At 30.9% G+C, this 16,560-nt stretch overlaps 1 protein-coding gene and 1 long non-coding RNA gene across 4 annotated transcripts in view; both read right to left on the reverse strand.

The window, feature by feature from the left end:
• The window catches only part of LOC117681968 (uncharacterized), a 76,789-nt gene that overhangs the window by 16,733 nt on the left and 43,496 nt on the right, over positions 1-16,560 (reverse strand). The window lies entirely within an intron of this gene.
• Positions 10,124-15,756, reverse strand: LOC117681899 (uncharacterized). 3 transcript variants are annotated; one of them, XR_010712609.1, is made up of 4 exons: positions 15,602-15,756; positions 15,403-15,475; positions 13,785-13,889; positions 10,124-12,818 (listed from the first exon to the last, which is right to left on the reverse strand). It is a non-coding gene; the product is annotated as an uncharacterized lncRNA (long non-coding RNA). The 3 variants fall into 3 exon arrangements; XR_010712607.1 differs by lacking the exon at positions 15,403-15,475; XR_010712608.1 differs by lacking the exon at positions 15,602-15,756 and having other exon boundaries at positions 15,403-15,592.

Raw genomic sequence — 16,560 nt, forward strand, 5'->3', positions numbered from 1 at the left:
TACAGTAATTCAATATCCACTGATATATAGGATATAAAAACGCTTACATAAATGTAAGTTGCCGTGGCGCAGAGGATGTGTGGTGATGCTAGTAAACTAAGGGTCCCGGGTTCAATTCTCGCCATGGACGGTTTTTTTTTGTGTTTTTTTTTTTCATTTTATTTTCTAGAACAAAAACCGTTTTAATACCTTTTCTTTCATAAAGTTAATACATTTTGTTGGAAATTAAGCACAACATTGAATTAATTTTTTTTTAATGGCTTAAAGGTGGCTTAAAGGTAGCTTAAAGGTGGCTTAAAGGTGGCTTAAAGAAGTTTGGACATTAAGGACCTATAAGTTGTCCTTAAAGGTGGCTTAAAGGTGACTTAAAGATAGTCTTTAAGCTGACTTTAAGCCATCTTTACGCTTTCTTTAAGCCACCTTTAAGCAATACATATAGCTTAAAGGTAGCTTAAAGGTGGCTTAAAGATCGTCTTTAAGCTACCTTTAAACACCTTTAAGCTATCTTTAAGGAGGACTTAAAGATGGTCATTCATCCTGTGATACTCGAACTTATTTAAAGAGACTTAAATATGATTTGAGCTCCTAATTTTCAAATGTAAGTTTGCTATTGTTTTATGTCTATAGAATGATTAATATGGGTACTGTTAATGCGTCTTCAAAATTTGAACGCGAATAGTAAGTTGTTTGCAAGATACAGAGTTTAAAATTCTCTGTTTTGTCATTGTTTACAAATCTGTTATATTAGTATGCGTTTCAATTAAATGGTGCTTTTTTTGTTGATAATATTATATAATAAACACAATGAATTAATTCTTCTTCTTTGACAATTTGTCAATTTGTCAAATAACTGCTAATTTCTTTACTTTACATTATTTGTAAACAAATATAAGAATCGAGCTTTGTTTACATAAAAAATGCATTCTTAATTTTGTATCTTACTTGTTACTTGATTTCTAATATAATTTTGGTCAATCATTCAAAATGCACAAGTTAACCATTTTATGCATAAAAAAAATAAAAACTAAAATGTTCATCACAAATCGTGTCAGGGTCCTTTAAATACATATACCTTAAGGATGGTTTCATTTGAAATGCTTTAGTTTGTAATGTATTATTGTACATTAACATTAAAAATGTATATGACAAATGATACACCTCTTTCAAATACTGGGGGATTTACATTGCTGGCCACCATTGTTAACTCTCCAAATATCGTTCTATTTTGTGGACCAAAAATACCTGAATAGTGTTTTTATTATTTTATGAAGAGCAAATATATTTTAATGAACTGAACTTGTGAGTTTATTGGTTGCTTCATAATGCCGGCTTGTTTTTCTAGATATCAAACAAAAAAAGCAGAACAGTGCTCATAAACTCCCAAAGGACGATTTTATCAAACATAAACATCGAATCAATGATGCATGAAGTCAAATATTGAGTTGCTTGCAAGATACAGAGTTTAAATTTATCTGTTTTGTCATTGTTTACATATCTGTTATATTAGTATGCGTTTAAATTAAATGGTGCTTTTTTGTTGTTAATATTATATAATAAACACAATGAATCAATTTCTCTTCTTTGACAGTAGTCAATTGGTCAAATAACTGGTAATTTCTTTACTTTACATTATTTGTAAACAAATATAAGAACCGAGCTTTGTTTACATAAAAATGCATTCTTAATTTTGTTTCTCACTCGAACTTGATTTCTAATATTCAAATTTAGGTCAATCATTCAAAATGCACAAGTAAACCATTCTATGCATAAAAAAAAAATAAAACTAAAATGTTCATCACAAATCGTGTCAGGGTCCTTTAAATACATATACCTTAAGGATGGTTTCATTTGAAATGCTTTAGTTTGTAATGTATTATTGTACATAAACATTAAAAATGTATATGACAAATGATACACCTCTTTCAAATACTGGGGGATTTTCATTGCTGGCCACCATTGTTCACTCTCTAATTATCGTTCTATTTTGTGGACCAAAAATACCTGAATAGTGTTTTATTATTTTATGAAGAGCAAATATATTTTAATGAACTGAACTTACGATTTTATTGGCGGCTTCATAATGCTGTCTTGTTTTTCTGGATGTCAAAAAAAGCAGAATAATGCTAATAGACTCCCAGAGGACGATTTTATCAAACATAAACATCAAATCAATGATTCATGAATGAACAATGATAATGCACAAAACGATTAGAAATATGAGCAATTAATAACTAACTTTTAGAGAGATGTATATGTTTTATTTATCATTTTTATTCACAAAAAGGGAAAAGTTTTTTCCAGTGAATGGGGAATTGGTCGGCAAATTGTAATGGATGAACGCTTTTTATTCCACTTGAAACATGTTGTTTGCCACTTGTTCTCTATGTGATATCCATTATCAATATTTGATATAGATTTTGATGTCATATAAGAATGTCTCCAAAAGTTTGTTATTTCACAGCTAGAAACTATTTGATATAAATTTTTTGTAATTTCCTTCTTAATAACCAACACACATTTTTTAAGTTATGAAGTGCTCTCTCTCTCTCTCTCTGTCTCTCTCTCTCTCTCTCACTCTCTCTCTCTCTCCTGCAGAGATCACCTGTTTCCCCAACATATCGCTCAGAGCAAACCTTGCAACTGATAAAATAGATGCAGTTGTCTGTGCGACAAGACGCATTGCCCAGTATTTTGTAGGTACGACCTGTAAAGGGGCCCATAAAACTGTAAATTGCATGCACAAAAGGCGTCTGGTACTTAAAGAAATTTTAAAGCCACAATTGGGTAATGGATTGCTTAATCTCCCTCTCACTATTATGTCCTTTAAAATCTTTGGGCGTTTAAATGCAGCCATTAGTGGATCCTAGAAAAGGTTAGCCATTCTTTTGATAGTGTAAAGAATGAGCAAATTATTTTTATTATTCTGTTCAGGTTCTTTAGGATGTGGTGATAGATAATGCCAAGTGGAGCCCTCCTTTTGTCTGTTTTCTCTTTGTATTGCAAAAGTGTTTTCTAATCATTTGTGAAAATCTCATCAATTTCTGATTGCACTGTTTGGGCTTTATAGCCTTGACTACACCGATGGGATTTTAATATCTTGCTCTGTTCTAAAAGAAAAAAGTATCAGAAGAACAGATTCTCTAAGAGAATCATTAACTTGCAAGTCAACTTAGTTATCTTAAATGTAAACCCATTTATTCTGCATGTTGAAAAACTTCTTTTGCAAATTGACATGTATAAGGCAAAATTATGCTACTATAGTAGCAGTAACGAGATTCGTACTCCACCACGAATATCGAAAATCCAGCCTTTATTGATTAGGAGTGTCAACGGCTATATAAATGGTTTAACCACAAACTATTGTAGATGCGCAGTAAGAAGATTGTCATCATATATGTAGATTAGTAGACTTTCATCACAGAAACGGGACATTTCTTTTTATTATCATTATGTTAGGGGTCTTTTCCGGACGCTTCGCTGTTTTTATGTCTTTCTTTTTCATTGGTGATATCATTTCGCTTAATGTGAATTTGTATTTTGAGAAAAATGATAAATTCAAAGATCTACTGCCGATTACTGGTGATGATAACTACATCTACACAAAGAATGACCTGAGTTTGTTCGAGTGTGCTGGAAGCTGTAAATTTTGTGCCGGATTTCTGTATAACAGTGGGTCAAAAACTTGTCATCTTCTGAAAAGTCTTCTCAACGAGACAAGTTTTAACAGAGATCATGTGGATATTGGATGGGAGCTTTATGAAAGTTTGAATGGTATGTTAAGGAATTGTTAAACAGAACTGAATAATTGATAAAACATTTTGTGATATGAAAATATAAACAATATATATTTTTTAAAGATAAAAATAAAGATTTATTCGTGTTAAATGAATACATGTATTAAAACAAACTATATAGTAAATGCTACTTTGTATGACACAAAGTGTGGTCCCCTGAATTGCCATCACGTGATATGTGTTGATAATTCTACCAAACGGAGGTCATTAACAAATTTCAATTTTGCACAGGCATACCCTTATTTGAATTAAGAATTTAAATGATAATTAAATTCTACTTATTTAGTAGATTCTGAAAAGTGCTGTTGCTTCGTACAGAGCTCATCTTTTATTAGAATAAATATCAAAGAAATGAACTCTTGTTGAAATGTATATACGTATTTGACTTGGCTTAATATTTTACGTATTTATTAATTCATTCTATAGATTTTTCGAAGCAGCAGCACTTTTTAATAAACTAAATATTCCCTTAATTTATACCCAAAAGATTGTAATGATCTGTTAAGTGTATGCCCTTGTAAAAAGTGGATTTAGATAGGCTTCCCGATGGCAAACACGTCACACTTGTACATTAAACACTCTAGAAAAAAAATAATACACGCTCCAAAAAATAATCGCATGCTGGGTCAAACCAAGCATAATGAATAGGATTTACTGGTGTAATAATTGTATTAAGATTATGCTCCTTTCATTTATGAAATGCATTTTCCCATGTTAAAAAGTTGATTGATCTGCCTCTCTTTACACATAATACGCGTCACAATTTACAGTATGAAGTCACTTCGACAAGTGCATCGCGATCAGTCAGTTGTTTATATTTATCGTTGTTGTACTTATTTGACTACAAAGTTACACGCAGAGGTAGTTTTTAATGTAGTTTAATGTCTTCTACATGTAACAATCGGGAATAATTTTATTTTTGAGCATTTTTGATGACTTGTTGTTTTGTATGATGTCACATTTAACATTTTCCGTACTTTCTGGTCGGCGCGACCACAAAGTAGAACTTAACAGTGCTGCGCAACTAAATTCTGCTACATAATAATCTTTTATATTTATCTATCATTAATATACTATTTAAAGCTTCCATACATTCTTCGAACGTCGAAAATTTCTTATTACTACCTCATAATACTAAAAGAATGATTCCTTACTCCTTAAATAAGCTCTGCTAAGCGTAAACACTTTCTCCATAATTCCATTTGTATTATGAATTTTTTCATTGTTTGAAGTTAAAAGTTTAGTCTCCGTACGAAAATGTTGGCCGTTTTCCGGCTGAACTCAGGGTGAACTTAGACGTATTTCGGTTAATATGTAGCCGTACTTAGGGGTATCAAAGGCGTACATGGAAAACGCTTTGCATATGTATGTTAGACGGATTCCATCTTATTCATAACCGGACCTTACCTCAAACCTCTGCCGTATTTTCAGCATCTAGCCGTTTTCTGTTAAAGTTAACCGTATTATTTCTCATTGCCCGGCATTACGTTTGATGACTGATGATGCTTTTCTAAATTAAAGAATAATAAAGGTGTATTTCCTCCTTTTTCTACCCATTTTGCAGTGGATCTAATATGTGCTCTTTTAGATTGTTTATCATAAATAGAATCCAGATCAGCTTCTAGGTGTTTGATTTTTTTTTATTTTGTAAAGAAAATTTGGTTCTAACTTGTTTCATTGAGAGCGATAATTTTTTTAATTTGAAAGAAAGTGCAACTTGGGTCGCCTGGTTTGTGACCGGGTTTTTTGCAAACTTTACAACGGGATTCTTTTTTACAGATGTTCCTGGCATACCCTCTATCTCAGCTAATTTTCGCTGAATTTTAGGTAGACCTTAGTAAAATAACAGACAGCGTATGCCACATGTACATAAATCTATTTCAATATTATGCTTTTTGCTTGTTACCGGCTATCTTATTTTTTCATACAGTATTTTGCTTTTCAACTAAGCTCCTAACATATCAAGAAGCTTGACGACGGCCGATTCATCGGCAGATAACGGTGGCCTACAAAGGCAAAACTTTCAGAGTATTTACAGTACTAGTGGGGTCATGGTTTTCTGAACTGTAAGGATTTGTATCTAAAAAAATTAAAGATATGTTTTGTATAGATTTTTTCTGCTTCCTTGGTTTTTTACATACACACGCCACAGATTTTTGTCTAATTGCAAGCAGTGCAAGGAATTCCTATTCACATCAATTACACGCTCCATTATCATAAAGTCCCTTACCTGATTAGCGCCAAAACACTGTAGATCAGAGTCCTTCAGGTATAACGGTTTGATTGTTCTGTCAGGAAGTTGCTCAGCCATGACGAGTGTCGGACACAGGTATAAACACAGGTATATAAAGGTGATCATCGCTCACTGCGTAATCACCGGAAGGTCAATATAAATATACAGTATTTAGTCGAAATCATCAAAATAATCAGAATGTTAACATATATACAATCAATAGGAACAAGCTTTACTCATACCCATGTTAAAGAATGTTTCGGAATTTTTGAAATACAGAAAAAATTGTCACAGAATCAAAGAAATGAGCGTCTAATATGATCCGTATCACGTGACCAAAAACCAAACGCAGAATAATATCGGATCGAGCAAACTTAAACTTTAATCATGCCTTCATTTTTTTGTATCCCTGTATATAGACTTACACGAATGTATAGTCTTTCTTTAGTTCCGTTATGTTTTTGAAAAAAATGTAATAATAAGAATATAAGAAATCCAATGAATTTAGTCATAGAAGCAATTGGACCATACAGCCTTACAACTTTTGTGTGAAAAACTCTGATTTTCTTTCCCTAATATACGTGGCATATTATCGTTAATATGTTGAAAACGTATTTCATTCTTATATCATGTTTAGTTATAATCATTATCACTTACAGTTTGCGGTTCGGGATGGCATCTTTACAACACTCATTGTTATACGTACTTGGACTTGAAAATAACATGGGCAGACGCAAAGGTAACAATTAAGTTATGGTTATACGTAAGGAGTAAGGTTTTTTAAGTGTGCAATGACACCAGTTTTATATATACATATACAATTTTATAGAATTTGAAATTACTTAACGTAAAATGAGTTATATTGTTACCAAACCAACATTGCTGCAAAACGCTACAATAACTGAAAGGTAGCTGAAAGGTAACTGAAAGGTGACTGAACGGCATAGCGTGTCTTATAGCATAATCGAAAACGGTATTGGCTACACTGCGTGGTAATACATAGCATATGCTACATGAAAAAATACTGCTTTTAAAATATTGTTTTGAAAGTGCAGAAATTGGAAATAATGATATAAATATAAGTAATACGGAATTGTTCTTTGAATACTAGCATTATGAGGTGATAACTTCGGTCGGAGCACGGTCGAATCTATCATAAAACCCTTCGGGCTTTATTAGACTTGACCACGCCCCGATCAAAATTATCCTCTCATAATACTCAAAAAATGATTCCTTATTCTTTAAATGGACTTGGACACGAATAGGGGTCAAAATTATTTATTTATTTTTTATGTATAAAATTGTTTACTGGTGCATTTTAAATAATTGACCAAAATATTGAATGTTAAAGTTACAAGCGAGATACAGACGTAAGAATTGGTTGTTATGTAAACAAAGCTTGCGTCTTATAGTTGTATACAAAAAATGCTATGTAGAGAATTACCATTTCTTAGACAAAATGATATGTAAAAAAAAATTAAAATAACTCAATATCTTGGTAAATACTAGTATCAACAAAAGAAAGATACATTTGATTAAAACTTACACCAATACAACACATATGTAAAAAATGACAAAATTCGAGCTTTATTTACATAACAAAGAATTTGATATTTGACTTTCAAATTTTTAGATTAAAAACTTCTTTATTAATTAGTATAAACATTGAAAATGGAAAAATAAAAATTGAAAAGTTTAAGTCAAATCGGGCCCAAGTCCCTTTAACTACTTTAACATACCGAATTAAGAGGTATGGAGAATTAAAAAATATTAATTATTAATCATCATAATATTCCATTATTATATATATATATATATATATATATATATATATATATATATATATATATATATATATATATATATATATATAATAAAAAATAACAGAAAGAAAGGAAAAGATTATAATGAAACCGGTAGAGTTTTGAATCGGCTTTCTGTTATTTTTTGTTATTTATTACTTGTGTGGATTAACTTTACCCATTTTGGATTTTATATATATATAAACACATTTTCTTATTTGTTTAAAAATAAACTAAAGAATGATAGAAAAAAAGAAATACACAGTCATAGAAAACAAAGTGAAACGTTTTGCATTGTTGACAGGAAAGCTGTGCCAGCATCGGTGCATACCTTGTTCAAATAGACACAATGGATGAAAACAAATGGATAAAAGAAACATTACAACCAGCATTGAATAGCTCCAGTAAGCTTCGTTAATGTTACATTTAATTGTAGCATATATATTTTTTCAATCGTCATTAAAAGAACAAAAAAAAATCAAAGATTAATTTTACAAATCATGATCACACAGTATGTTCATTGATTTTTATATTTTATTAGATAATTACGACTGTCAAAAACATTTAAAAACTCCTCTTTACCTTTAAAGGACTAAAGTAATATATGTTTATATTAATTAGAGGTTTACATCTTGCGAACCAAACAATACGGTCAAATGTTGAAACAATGTTATATATCTTAATATTTACAGAAACTTGCAGCCATAGGTTTTGTTGTGATGCGTGGATCGGGGCCAGTGACCAAGTTAAGGAGGGTAATTTCCAGTGGACAAACAAAGAAAATGTGGTATTCTCCAACTGGATGGCAAAATGGGGGCAACCCGACAACTACCTCGACGAGGACTGTGTTGCTGTATGTCTCAATGGTCAATGGAATGATCATCGTTGTTCTTACCTTTTAAATACTATCTGTGAAAGGACAGTTAGTTAATCATGATTTTAAATAACCCTCTGTTAATTGTTGTTGACTAAATTTCTTCTATTATTACCGGCCGTAAAAAAAACTTTCTTTGAAAATTACTCACTTTGATTTTTATACTTATTTTTCAAAATGCGTTAAATGACGCTTTGTGTTATATACCCTTTAACAAACCATATTCCGTTGACTTGGATTCAATTTTGATGTACTTTGAATTTTTGTTCAGAGTCTCTAGAATTTGTTTGAATCATTTTCAAAGTAAAGTCGATTTGTGGCATGACAGCAAAACTGTTTTGCGCATAATATCATACTGTGGACGCATCGAGTACTAAAAGGACTGTTCAAAAATATTGAGACATTCCATATATTCTACTTTACGGATCTAATTGTAAAATTGGAATATACATTGAACAATCTCAAGGAAATTTAGGAAAGTCGTAAGCACATGAAATGATCTATTGTGGGGGCACACGGTGCAGAGGTATACTCAGAGTGTACACATCTGAAACTTCTGCAACAAAGAACTATTGTTCAGTCTTACAATCTCCATGCAAATTGTTCAAGTCTGTAACTCGTTTGAAAGTTAATAATATTTGAAACTTCTGATTAATTGACAACAATATTTCCGATCAACAAACCTTGTAATTCTCCTCAATCTGACCAGTAAAGTAAAGTTTATTTTTTGTCGTATGCATACTTGTAATTTAAAGACTGAGCTATGCTTATTGCATGTTTTCCTTTTTATCTAAAATAAATATTATTTATTTGTGTATTATATAATCATAGTCATATTAATATTCAGATTGCGTTTGCTTTTATAATGAATGCATTTTTACAGTTCATCAAGCTAAAAACAATAATTTTGCTTGGACAAGACACGATTGAGTTGCCTAAGGATAAAAACTAAACACGAAAAACATAAAATTTGGTAACGAAAATTAAAACGAAAAATTTTACAATGTAATTAATTCATTAGAAATAGTTTTTGTTATATTTTTTTAAGATTCTTAAAAGTACAAGTCTCATTATTCCGATTCCAAAGAGGACCTTTAGTTTAAAAAATAAATCAGGCATCTGACTATCGCTCGATCTAATCTTCCAATTATTTTGAAATATAACTAGTATCAAAGAAAAATACACATCTCATATATTGTTTAAAGCCATTTAAGTTGTCATGAATCGATAAATTACGAAATAAAGTCGTGGCGTTTAACAGTTAGTTTACAGTTTTATTGTTCACACCTCACAGCCTACTCAATATTCAGGGTCATGAACCCTGGGGAGCATTCATTATTGTCCCCAAGAGAGACAACTCTTGAAAACGTATATTAACTATAGTCCGTTTCTTAATCTTATTAAAATAAATAAATTGAGAAAAGTTTTCAAAGTATTTTAATTATAAATAATACATATAACCATGAGTAAAAGGCATGAAAAAGGCATGAAAGAAGTACATTTATTTATCAAATATAGTAGGCTGGTACATTTACCCGGTGAATATTAAATGTATATTGCTTGTAGGTACATGTATAAATCTACACAACTACATTAGACTTAGATTATCTTCACATCGTCTACGAAACGAATCTGGTAGATATGATAAAAAATGTCATATTAATGAAAGGAAATGTATATATTGTAAATCAAACAATGTCGAAGATGAATACCATTTTGTTTTGGTGTGTGATTTTTACACGGAGTTAAGGAAATTATATATTAAGAAATACTTCTATGTACGACCAAGTATGGCAAAATTTATTGATTTACTCAATTCTGATTCTATATTTATGTTAAAAAACTGGGTAAATATGTGTACGAATCTTTTAATAAGAGGGACAACTTTACCATCAGACGTGAATAAGCGTAAATCAAGTTTATATATAACTACTGCTTTGTTAATCTTTTTGATATTTTTTCATCCACTTTATACCTTTTATATATATTTATATAACCTGCCTTCCACCTGTACCCACAATTATTGTAAAGTACTGTTAAATTGTATGCTATGGCAATGTATGTAATGTATACGCCAATAAACTACTACTACTACTACTACGACGTTTACATACGCCAACTTCTTACCAGTAAATATAGCTTTAGTAGCATATTGTACGTTTGTTGTAAAAAGAAAATTTTATATGTTTTGGAGCTGTCCATGCATTTTCGTTGAATTTATTAGGTCACACACATTCAACATAATTCAAATATAAATTGTGCGTATTTTCAATCACTGAATAATTATTTTTCATAATCAATTTTAATACTGGTAATGTTTAAAAATCAATTTTCATTTATACCCCCTTTAATTCATGACGGAAGATATCAAAGATAACGTTGTTAATTGCTAGTAAACAGAAATCCGCGGACCTGGCAAGATCACGCTCGGACGATCACGTCAATCAAACTGGGTGCTATTGTTTCAAACTTGATTGACAAGCGGCATCATTTTGAAGTTTGTACAGGTAAAAAAGGGGGCGTTTGTAAAATGTTCGGCCTTTAATACACTGTGTTATGTAAACTGAAAAAAAAATACACAGGTTGTAAGGGATCTTTTTTAAAATGAATTTTCTTAAAATGAAAAATAAATTAATGAAATTGCACACATCATTCTAAAAAAAATCATTATACTAATAGACACGAAGTTCAACATAAATAAAGTGATACATTAGATGGATAGGATATAATGTAAAGCAATTTAAGATTTAGATGTCATTTTTCATATGAAAGGTAATTAAAACTCCATACCATTTAAACAATGAAAAGGTTGCAGAAGGCCTATTTGTATCTAGTTGAATATAATGAAAATAAATTAATGACCTTGTATACATCATTTTAAGAAAAAAAAGTAATAAACATGCTGTTCAAGAAACTAAAGTGATATATTATAGGAATCAATAGGATATACTGTACAGCAATTTTAATTATATTTTGGATTTGTTTCCAAACATTGGAATAAAGGGAAAAAAACCTTTTATAACTTATTTAGATTTAAAAATATTCTTAACAAATATTAATATTTGTATTTCATGGCTAAAACTGAATATTTTTCTGTCAATTTCTTCTGTTCAAGAATAAGACCTATCCTTTTATCAGACACTTTTATATATATTATGTCTATTTCCCATTGTAACTAAGTATTTTTTGTTCCGTTTGTATACAAAAGAGTATATTCAAGGGACTAAGACACGATTTGAGCTTAAAATTCAAAATTTTATATTTCCATTTTCAATATTTAGAATGGTTGATATGGGTATTTTTAATGCTTTGTCAAAATTTGAAAGTCAAATACTGAGTTAAAAGAAAGATAAAAAATTAAATATTTTTTGTTTTGTAAACAAAGCGCAAGTCTTGTTATTATTTACATATGTGTTTTATTGGTGTAAGTTTAATTCAAATGTTGCTTTTTTCTATTAATAATATCATTTATGATCACATCAAATCAGTTTACCTTCTTTTCTATGAATCATTTTCTCAAAAAATTGGTAATTTCATACTTTATATTATTTGTTAACAAACATAAGACTCGAGCTTTGTTTACATAACAATAAATTCTGACCCCTGTATCTCTCTTATAACTTGACTTCTAACATTCAAATTATGGTCAATTATTCAAAATGTGCAAGTAAATCATTTTATGCATAAAGAACTTGAAAACAAAATTTTGATCGTGTCCAAGTCCCTTTAAAAAAACTTGAATAAAATAGTAAGGCTAAATTCCAATTTAAAAAAAATAGCTGTTTCCAAAAATGTTACATGTATATGAATATGTTATATAAAAACATATGTTAGATGGATGGGTAGGAAAAATACAAATTACCGGTAAGTGCACTCGATAAAAAGTTTGCTGGTATTCATTACAATGTATGTGAACGCAACTCATCCAGTAACATTTAAAGTTATGCAACATAAATAAGAATGTTATGAATGATGTGTATAGAACAAATTCTTCTGTGGTTGGCTCCATAAATCTTGAAAAGATGGTGTGAGTTGGTAAAAAGGCAGAATAAGGTTCCATTCTAATCCTCATGCATTCCATTCAAGAAATATTCATTAATGTCATGGTCTGGAAACTAAAATAGAATAAACATAAAGTGTTAAGAGAATTACATGTAACTTTTGCAAACATTGTGCACTCATCAAATACTTACATGTACATATTCAATGAAGTTATTTATGGAATGTGCAATTACTAACAATGTAATCTTTTCTAATATTGTACATACATGTATTACATCATTTTGCCATTAATTTTAAACCCAGCTGACAGTTTCTTTTTGTTATATATACAGCGTCAAAAGATAGTTGCATCATGTGCATGTACTTTCAGTAATTTTAAAAGCCATAAAAACATTTCAGTACAACAAAACACTTTAAATTTGTCAAATGATTTTACAAATGAAATATGTACTAATATACCAGTAAGTCACAAGTGATATATACTTTTTAAAGCAGTACAATGTATCACTTATATGACAACATCAGGAAACCTGGCTCAATCAATTCTGCACACACATGATAAATGTATTGAATGTGTAACTTCAATGGTGTAACTTCAAAGATATTTAGATATCCAGTGGACAGAAAGATATTAAATATATTGAACAAAGATCAAAGTCATGAACACTTATGTAACACTTATGTAACATATGATTGTCTGTATGAGTTTCAACTATCAACATTATATGTACACCAAAATATGATTGCGTCAATAACAAAAACTAATCTGAAAAACATATTTCCAGCATAAGAAATTCATGGGATTTCTGCAAATCCCATTTTCTCAGAGAGTGTAAAACACGTCTCTTAAAGTTTATAATATGTTCAAACTCCTGGTATTCCTTTCAGAGGTTCCCATCCCCTAAAATACAGATAATCAAGCAGATTTGCAACAAGATGCCCATATAAACCTTTCCCTTTTACACAAGACATTGTAGCTATTTAGATGACCTTGCTTGGCTTTCAATCAACTTAAACCAAATATATCTACAGTACATATGGAAGACAAGTTGTAAGTTTATTACATGACAAAGAAGTACCTTCTGGGCTTCAGCAGACATGACTGCATGGGTCATTAGCAATATCAAATTGACAATATTTTCTATAATCCCGATCTTCAGATCATCTGGAAACCGCAGGTAAATCTGTAGATTAGAAGAAAAAAGATACACTAGCTATCATTACAAAGCTAAATGCTGTCATTATCAAAACAAAAGGGTGTGTCCTAGATTACACTTTTTTATGGGCACATGCAGTTTCTGAGACATGGTCAAAACATTACCATGATAACAGCTATAACAACTCATTAAGTGGGAAATGAAATATAACTATAAAAGGACTAAGTGCGGTTTTATGCAATTTTTGCCCCCCAAAATCAAAGTTTTAGAAAGAGCTTTAAAATAAGGTGAAAGATAGTTAAAATCATATTGAAAATAAAGGTGTAAAAGGTTATCACCACAGTGACGTCATCATGTAGAAATGACGTCATGAATATTGCATTATTTTGATAAATTGATGTTTTGTAGCAAAATATGGGTGTTTTCCGATGGTTTTTCGACTGGGAAACATCGAGCGCAGGCTTGCTCAAGTACCATTTTTTAGTATAATATGAATAACTATCTGAAGAAAAACATATGTTAAAATCGCACTTGAGCAGACCTGCGCTCTATACTTCCGAATCCAAAATATAGAGCAAAAATGAGAATATCTTCATTTGTTTGCAAATTTGCGGGAATTAGGGCATTTAAGTGACGTCATAGATAAACAGCGAGTGAGCAATCATGACTCAAATCAAGATTAAAGTTATAGGCATCCTCTTTACAATGATTTGTGAAGATTTCATTTTTATACGATACTATTTAAAAATTGGTTGAAATCGGGGGCAGATATTTGACCATACCGCACATAGTCCTTTGTTATGGCTTTTCATACTCTCTCTCTCTCTCTCTCTCTCTCTCTCTCTCTCTCTCTCTCTCTCTCTCTCTCTCTCTCTCTCTCTCTCTCTCCATGATCTCTCTCCACATCTTTGTCAGCAATATTTCTAGTGCAATGTGGCATTATTGAAATATATATATGGTTCATGGAAGCAAGGCAATCAATAACAATTACATGTACACTGTAATTACACACACACACACACACACACACACACACACACACACACACACCCTCTCTCTCTCTCTCTCTCTCTCTCTCTCTGTCTATCTCTCTCTCATACTCTCAATCGTATAATGTTATATTTACATAACAAATGCAGGCCCTTGAATCATAAACACTCTCATCGTTAATAGATAAATAAGACATAAAGTTAACAGTTTGAATGAGATACAGATATCAAAACCACATGTACAGTGTACATTGTACGTGTCGAGGAAATTCTGTATGGAAATGACTGAAAGCATGATTGACACAAACTCAATATTCTAGGAAAAACATACAATATTTTTTTAACGTATGCTACGTAACAATATGTGTAAAAACTGACTATAATACACCTGCATACACATTTCATACTATATAAAACATGTCTTTCAAGTCAAATTTCACAACGACCATTAATTATCGACATTTTTGTAACATGTGTACTAGACTTAATGCATTGTATGCTTTTAAAAGAGTTTTTGAGTAGTTTAACAATGTAAGTAAGTATGTTCTTACCGACGAATGACTACTCCTTAGCACGTTTTAGATTGTTGACAAAATCGAGGATTGCTGTTCAGACTGTTTCATGCTGAACAAAATTTAACGAGATAAGGCTAATCACCCCAAACTTCGACTTCACATTAAGAAACAATTGTTCTGCAACTTTAAATAATTTAAAAGCTTGCCAATATAAGAAACAAAAACTTTTACTTACGTTTTCCATTTAAACTCCTCTCTCGATTTTCACGAGTGTTAGACTGGTCTCGTTAAAATCCCGAGATATACGAAGTTTTGACTTTCTCGGGTTTTTTCATTCTTTCGTGAATATAAAAATCAGAAAGGTTCCGATTATGCTAATAAGGCTGTAAGGTGTGTTGTTTATAGCAGAATATGTTACAAAAGCGCTACATATATTTTCAAAAAGGGGTGGCAAAAGGTAAAAATAAATGACAATACACAATTTGTTGGCATTTGATTCTTCTATATCAAAATATTTGTAGTATATAAATGGCTTCAATTTAGTTCCCTCAATTTACGATAAATTCTAATGACGCATGAGATACTAGTGAAGGATAGACGAAGTGAGATATCAGTCGTTCTTTGCTTGTGATGCATACTATTGAATAAACAAAGTCTACATTAATGAATAAAGTTCCTATACAACTTGATTGCGATTTAAAATTTTCCTCTACGGGTAAATACGTTTAGACCACAGTCACAGGCTGTGCTTGACAAATGTTTACCAAGTGATGAAGCAATTGCACCCTACACAAAACCAAGGTTTTGAGTAGGCTGCTTGTATTTACCAATATTTGTATTCACCCAATGACATTAAAAAATCGATATTTACTGTTGGGAATGTCAACTTCTATGCTACTACATTAAAGAATAAAATTCCTATACAACTTGATCGCGATTTGAAATCGTGATTTATGGTATATATGGTAGAGCAACAAACTGGAAGGGGTGTAGAAACACTACCATCAGAATAAAGTTAGTCCAAAAAAAATTGCCATTTTTCTACAGATACAGTGATATTCGAGAATGATTGTGTCCTCGACTTTTTTTTACGCCGCTTTGCTTTTTATGATTTTTTTTCTTGAGTTAATGTACCATTGCATTGAATAGGAACTTTAATTTTTTTAAGAGAAATAATACTTTCAAAGCTCTGCT

Source organism: Magallana gigas, chromosome 4 (genome assembly GCF_963853765.1).
Source record: "Magallana gigas chromosome 4, xbMagGiga1.1, whole genome shotgun sequence".
Lineage (NCBI taxonomy): Eukaryota > Metazoa > Mollusca > Bivalvia > Ostreida > Ostreidae > Magallana > Magallana gigas.